The sequence below is a fragment of the Citrus clementina genome, unplaced genomic scaffold, assembly GCF_000493195.1.
Source record: "Citrus clementina cultivar Clemenules unplaced genomic scaffold, Citrus_clementina_v1.0 scaffold_9, whole genome shotgun sequence".
NCBI classification, from domain to species: Eukaryota; Viridiplantae; Streptophyta; class Magnoliopsida; order Sapindales; family Rutaceae; genus Citrus; species Citrus x clementina.
The window spans coordinates 8,955,548-8,963,486 of NW_006261964.1; the positions used below are offsets into that span (position 1 = coordinate 8,955,548).

At 31.8% G+C, this 7,939-nt stretch overlaps 1 pseudogene; it reads right to left on the minus strand.

Moving 5' to 3' along the window:
- Nucleotides 1–2,466: 2,466 nt before the first annotated feature.
- LOC112100784 lies at nucleotides 2,467–7,724 on the minus strand (annotated as a pseudogene).
- Nucleotides 7,725–7,939: the final 215 nt, after the last annotated feature.

Genomic DNA, 7,939 nt, shown 5'->3' on the forward strand with positions numbered 1-7,939 from the left:
CGCTGACGAACTCTCTAAAGATTAAGACAACATAAGTACTTTGTTGACATAACTAAAGAATTTCCAACAATTTCTTCCTTTAAGCTAATACCATTATAAACATTTAGTTTAAAAATAAAAAATTATGGAAATCCCCCCTTAAGTTGAATCCTCCAGTTTGCAAACTCCAAGTAACTTTCTCAGCTTCAAAAAACTAGACAATTTGAGAGGTTTAATAAAGACATCAGGAGCCTGGTCTTTACTTCTACAGTAGACAAGATCAATTTATTAAATATTTGTGAGATCCCGCAAGAAATGATACCGGACACCTATACGCTTGCCTCGATCATGTAGAGTAGGATTTTTAGAGGGTTTTATTGTTGAATTGTTGTCGTAATAAATTGAAGTGGCTTCATTTTACTTGAAATGCAGCTCGCTGTTGTAGACCATGCCCACAACTTGGCCACGTCTTCCACGCATGCATGCCTTTTGTACACGATCTTCCTTCACCCCACATGTTCGCATCCTCTAGGCTGATCAATACCTTCCCCTGGAAGTGGACTCTCGTCCTCAAGGTCCATATTTTTAAACAGATTCAATAGCTCCTTTATCATCTGATAAGAAATGCAATGAAATTTTTTGTTTAGCATGCTCTGTTGGTCTACTTGCATGCATGCCAAACAGATAGCTTCTTTCAAAGACTTTGGCTTGAACATCTTGATGCCATCAGATATCTCAGGATGAAGACCTCCCATGAAAGTTCCAACTAAATCTTTTTTGCCCAGCCATGAACCCGATTGCCTAATCTTTCAAACTCCCATTGATAATCACATAAGGTACCTACCTGTCACACCCTGGATAGAACTTCATCAAAATCTTTGCATTCCGTAGGACCAAAACGTGCCCGCAATTCTTATTAAAATATGTCTATGTCACCATTCTTCCCTTGTCTTTCTATGCTTTTTGTAGCTATTGCCACCATTGGTTTGCTTCCACCTTCAAGATGGAATGATGCCAATGCAACCTTTTGTGCCTCCATGGCTCCCTCGAAGTCAAAGAATAGTGAAATTTTGCTGAACCGCTCCGTAGGATCATCACCAGCATACCTTGGAAATTCTAGCTTAGCCATTTTTTATGAGAAAATCATTCAGCTTCCATCTACTTCCTCCTTGGTATTCTCGTTGTAAGAATAGCTAGTATGATTATTGATGCTGTGACTAAATCCTTCTTTGTTTGAAAATAAAGCCTCAGACATGCGATTGATGGTTTCTTCGAGCTGATGCATTATATCATAAACGCCAATCTCCATTTACTGCGTTCGATTTTGAAGTTCGTTAAGACCAGCTTCTAAGCTCTCAAAATAACGCAGTTCTGATATCAATGATAGGTGCCAGTCAGAACTACAGTTATACAATACACAAGATTTTCTTTGGGTGAATACAAACAACTATAATTGGATAAAATATTTTCCCCCCTTCTATTAATGCATCCAATAATTTAAATAACAATAAAATAACTACTTCTCCTAAACTTATTATTGATTATTGTAACATACTACAATAATCAATAATATAATAGACTAGACCATGCCCACAACTTGGCCACGTCTTCCACGCATGCATGCCCTTTGTGCACGATCTTCCTTGACCCCATGTGTTTGCGTCTCGGAGAAGATTTCAAATTATCTATTCAAATATATTTTTCAATATTCAACCTGCTAAAGATAGTTATTTTATGCCCTCTATTCCAATAGATTTAACAGCGCCTAATAAAATTGTGTTCGATTTATTATCATCCCGGATTTAACACAGCCTAAATTTGACAAAAGGATATACACTGATCATTCAAATCGGAGAAAGATTATTATAATTAAAAGGTTTGAATACAAAATGTATATCCTAACTAATAATTATTTTCAGGTGTAGGCACCTCATTTTTCTAATGCAAACATATTGTTAAACTGTGCAACTTAAAAGAGTTAATTTTCAATACATTATAAAATCGAGTGGTTTAATAAATTTAAAAATTAACTTTATGAAATCCCACATTTTAATAGTGTGTCTACAAAATAAAATAAAATAAAAATCATGAAGCCCCCACTAGAGAAGGACTCACCTAACAAATATGACATATGTTTGATTTTCATACAATTTACCATATTTTAATTAAAAGATAAGACCAGTAACCATTAGTCACATGACAGTTGTTTCCAACCTGTGTGGGCTCATTGTCACGGGAAGCCTCTATTTGCGGGAGATTTGAGCAGGTCGTGACATCATGCTGACTAGTCGTGTCTCTTCATTTCTGCGTACCCCTTTATTTCTCTCTTAACGAAGTCCCTTGCTTTGGCAAGGTTCACCCGGAAGAAAAATAATAATAAATACAAACATTTTTGGCTGTGTCGGTTAAAACAATCCAATTTGTGTTTATTGGATTCTTATTATTCTTTTACCGTGTACATAATCATCATTTCGGAAAAAAAAAAAAAAAGGTATTACTTTGTTATAAGCGACGCAATGCTTGAGCAGGCAGAATCGCGAAAACTGTGTTGTAACAAGAACTTCAACTCTTCTTTCCTCTCAGCGTGCGAAGTGAATAAGGAGGTATTCAACTTCAAACAGCTGCAAACGCAATATAACATAAGAAGTCAGTATATAATTAAACGATTATCGAACTTGATTAAATTTGATTCAGTATTCACACATCAAATTAGAATCACTTGCCTTCCAAATGAACATGTAAAAAGAAAGGATTGATGCATTCTCTGAGAGATCAACCATTTGAGCTCGAAACCACAGAAAGGAAGCAATTGCACAATGGCTTATTATCTACAAGGAAGGGGGAAAGAAAGAAAGGGAAAAAAATGTATAAGTTTGGGAGAATGAGACTTTGGTCCTTCCTATAGATTAATTTTACAATTTAGGTCCCTGATAAATTTTTAGTGGAACATACATTGAATGATAAATTTGCCATTTTCACATGCAAATTAATATATCCGTGGCTTTTAAGAATTAAAACTAGTTAATTTGTTTGCGAAAACGATATATTTGTGACTAAATAGTTTATCTTTTGTGTTATTACTTTAACACTAAAGATGAAATGGTGTATTATAAATTTATTAGGTACTGAAAACAATTTCTAAGAGTGATAAAACTTCTTGTCAAAATTAATACAACTCTTACTGTGATAAGCTTGCTTAGCAAAGAAGATGAATAAGCTCCAAATATTGCAGCAGCTCCATAAGTAATTAACAGCATATAAACGCCAACCCGAAATACCTTCGAGAAGGAAACAACATTTGTAAGTAACCTCTTGCAAATAAAAATATCCACACACACCAATTGAAAGGGATGTAGATTGTAGCACGGTTTGATAGCGCATTTGTTTTGGGAATGAAATTGTTGATGGCAATTCAATCTGCTCTAATTTAGGTTTCGGCTGGGGAGCAAGGTTTTTTCCAAGACCAAATATTTTTAATTCTTTTAAATAAATAAAATTCTAAATATTTGTAAGCAACTTCTTGCAAATACACACACACACACACACCCCAATTGAAAGGGATGTAGATGGTAACACAGTTTGGTAGCGCCCTTGTTTTGGTATGAAATTATTTGATGGCAGCTCAATCTCCTCTAAGTTTGGGGTCGGGACAAGCCCGACTCTCGCTCGTCGGAGCAAGGCTTCCAAGCCCAATTATTTTTTTAATTTGTTTTAACAAATAAAAATTTTAAATATTTTTTACAGTCAAAGAAAGGAAAAAGAAAAAGAAAATTAAATGTTTAAATATTTCTAGTGGCCTGTCGGATTGAGCTTAAAAATTTAGTTATTAAGTGCATTTAGAATAAAAATTAATAACTGGCCCCGTTTGGGCATTTTATGTAAGCCTATGCCGAGGCCCAACATTTAAATTTAAAAATAATATCCTAGCCCGAGGTTGGATTCTTCTATTGGTTAGGCTTTTAACACCCCTCAAAACACCGTATACCCTTGTTTAATTTAAATTACCATAATAACCAAATACGATTTAAACCATTTTTATAAATAAAAATTCAATTAAACACTTAAACAAATTATTCTTTAGACAAAACATTTTACTTCTATCTAATTTAATAATTTTTATTTATTTATATTTTAATAGAAAATATTTTTTTAGAAAAGTATAACAACTTAGAGTTACGAAAATAAAAACTATATAACAAGAAGAAAATAAGTCAAGATTTTAAATTTTTTTATATAGTCTATAAATAAATGTTTTAAAAATATGCATCTTTAAGGTAAAATTTTTTATGGGAAGATTATGTGTTTATATTTTATGAATTAAACAAAGGGTATTTTAGAAAATAAAATTCAAAAGAAATTTGATAACTATTTTCAGGGAGTGTTAAAAGCTCCATTCTTTTCCTTAAGTAAGCCTAGCCTCCGATTCAGCCCAATCTACACATGAAAAAATTAAAATCCAAATGAAATTGGGGCCGATATGAGTTTCTTGCTATTACCCACCTGAGGAAGTCGAGGCTTTAAAAGTACACACACACATATATATACACACATACATACCAACTTTTCTATTATGAATACCAAAAACAGTTTGTCACACTGATTGAAAATTGTTAAATTGACGTCAACATTCTTTTTTAATTCATTCACTATTTGTCATATATGCATGCATATTATCATGATTTGTTGAAGTACACACATTATAGAAAGTGAATGAAAAAGGAAGAGTACTTTAGGAGCACCTATGAATTTTGCCTTAAAATGCAGTCAGAACTATTTAATAAATCACTTGTCGCATTCTAGTGTGCCACATGCAGCTAACTTTAATCCCTTGAAGCTTCTTGGAAAAGATAAATGATAACAATAAATAACATAGTATTTAATTTACTTACTCTTTCTTTCCCTAGCATGACACTAAATGTTCGAATGCCATATTCTTTGTCACCGTCTACATCATGTAAATCCTGTTAAAAGTACGAAGCAAATAAGTTAGAAACCACCAATTTTTGCTTTTGATGTCTGGCTATATATGCAATTAGCTTGTGCAGGCACACATAATTAACTTATGAATTACCTTGAGAAGTGCCTTTGCTAGGGACATGCAGGTTATGACACCAGTGGTAAATATCAATGATCTTGTAATTACTACGGATCTGCCGAGCACGTATTTCTGTATATAATAACGATATTAAGTTTAGATTCACAATCATTGATTTATATTTTAGATTATATTTGTGAAATGTTTTATCTATTACATATTCTTTCTTAACATAATATTGTATTTACTATAAAATATATAACAATTTTGTCCTTCTTTTCTCAAATATTCATACTAATGTAATTTTTATTAGAGACAGGAATAATCAATTGTTGTATATACCTGGATGTGTATGAAGAAGGAAAATTGAATTCCAACTCCATAACCAATCATGATAGAGATTGCAGCAAGAAAAGCATTTCTCTTCCATCTAAGAAAGGGAAGCTGCAAGATCAAAAAGACCAATTAGATCATGAATTTAGATCAGGTAATCAATTTTGAGAGAGATAAAAAGAAAAAGTTTCGCAAAAATTATACTATTAGGGGAATTTTTTGGATAATTCAATGGCTCCAAATTCTAATAAATATGCACCGTAGGCTCTAAGCTTTTGAATTACTATTAGTTAGGGAAAAGGGCATTTAGGGTTAATTTTTTAATGATGTACCTTTTTAGAATAATTGTGTTAGATGTACTATATAAATAATCAGCCGTCAAGAAAATCAGTTAAAGTTTAGTAAAATTTATTTTTAAAAGTACTGTAAGTTTTAAAAATAGTCGTATGTGTTTAATAAATCTTATTGTTAATCTGCTGTAAGAATGTAAATGATTAAATAGTCATAATGTTGAACGGAATTTATTTAAGTATTTTCAAACATGTATATAAAATAATTTTTTATTGTGTATATATAATAATTGATAACTAAAATAAATATTTTATATCATAGTTTTTTATTATCTTAATATAATTGGTAATAAATAATAATCTTATTAAAACTAATAAGGATAATTTTATATTTTTATAATATATATGAGGATATATATGGAATTGTATTAACTATAAAAGTGATTGTCAAAATTAGATTTTGAAAAGCTACTCTTTCCCTCCTTTTCGAAATGTGTTATGGGATGTGATAATTTTACCAAAAGTAATTTCTAAAAAAATTTACCAAATACCAAAATTAACTTTTAACTTTTCAAAATTACTCTAAAGTCTCCCGAAAGTAATTCTAAATGGACCTTTAATATAAAAATATAAAATTGGACTATATCATGATAGGCTCAAGACATATTTATGATTTTAAAATTTTGTAGATTGGTGATAATAACATATCAGTTTTTTTTTTAAATAAAAAATGAACTTGAATTTCAATTACTTTCTTCAAATATGCTATATAGAGAACCAATTGGGTGCTTACATCAATGGAATAAGCGGTTACAAGGATAAACCATAGGATGAGGCCCCAAACAAGTGGGGGAGATCCAATCATAATTCCCATCGCCAGACTCTAAAAATTTAGATAAATGGATGATTGTTACAAAATTTTGAATAGCACGCATATCTTCCTCTTGATAAATAAAAATTAGTAGCTATAGTGGGACATTTCCTTACCATCATTGCACATGTTAAAGTTATTGCAACTCCAGTTTTTATTGAGAAATCACCAGAAGCAAGGGGAAGATCAGGCTTGTTAATCTTATTTAAATAATAAAAAAAAGTAAGTACATTTTAAATAATATAGCTTCAAATAACAATGATATTGACCAGCTCTAATGAATAAATAACCTTGTCGATTTTAACATCAACAAATTGGTTTATGGCCGTCATGTAAATGGCCATCAGTGCTGCCGGCACCACGGTCTGAAACGTCAACAAAAATAATGTCATTCAAATAACAATTACAACTAGTTTCTTCCTGGAACTCAAAATTAATCACCTTAAATACTTACATAAAAAATGTCGGAGTTAAATCACCAAGATTCTGTAGTGGAAGACAACAAATCGATGTCACCGCTATAACCTGATAAACTAAAAAGAAAAAACTGTCAATCTACAGAAATTTCATTCATTAAAGCATATACAGTACTGATTCTAAAGAATAGTAGCAGCAACAAGTAACTCACAAGGCCATTCAAAGTGTTGGGACGGGTAAAACGGTATAGTGAATTTAAATTCTTGAGGAAGCCACCCTGAAAGATCTTCAATTTATTATCATCCTCGGATTTAACACGGCCTAATAACATTGTTTTTATTTTATTATCATCCTTGGAAACACAGCCTAAAATTGTCTTCAATCTATCATCATCATCCTTCGATATAACATGACCTAAAATTGACAAAAAGATATACATTTATCACATTAAATTCAAATAAGAGTAATATTACCATTAAAATGGATACAAAATTTATATCCTAATTGACATGACAAATATGTGATTTTCTTATAATTATCATGTTGTAATTAAAAGATAAGTTAAGTAACCATTAGACATACGGCAGTGTAGAATAACGCAACATAAACTTTGTATCCAACCTGTGTGAGCACATGCTGGTTGTAGACGAGCTGGGTTATTAACTTTGTATCCAAATTTTTTTATTCTTCTTTGAACTGATTTGGATCCAACCTTTGTAAGCATATATTGGTTGCCGATGAGAGACATACAAGGCTGTGCCAGAGGATCATATTTTGATAAGTACCTAGTACGAAGCATGATTTGCTCAATCCCTCCCTCTCTCTCTCTCTCTCTCGACTCTATCGAGCAACGAGTTTAACAAAAAAAATTTATCCAACACCAGATATTTATATGTGGTGGTATGGGGCTTAGTCAAAAGAGCCTCAGGACTTCAAAAGTTGTATTAAATTTCGCATTAAGGAAATGAGAGAATCTTTTGACTTCAAAAGGTAAAGGGTTTAATGGAAGAGAAT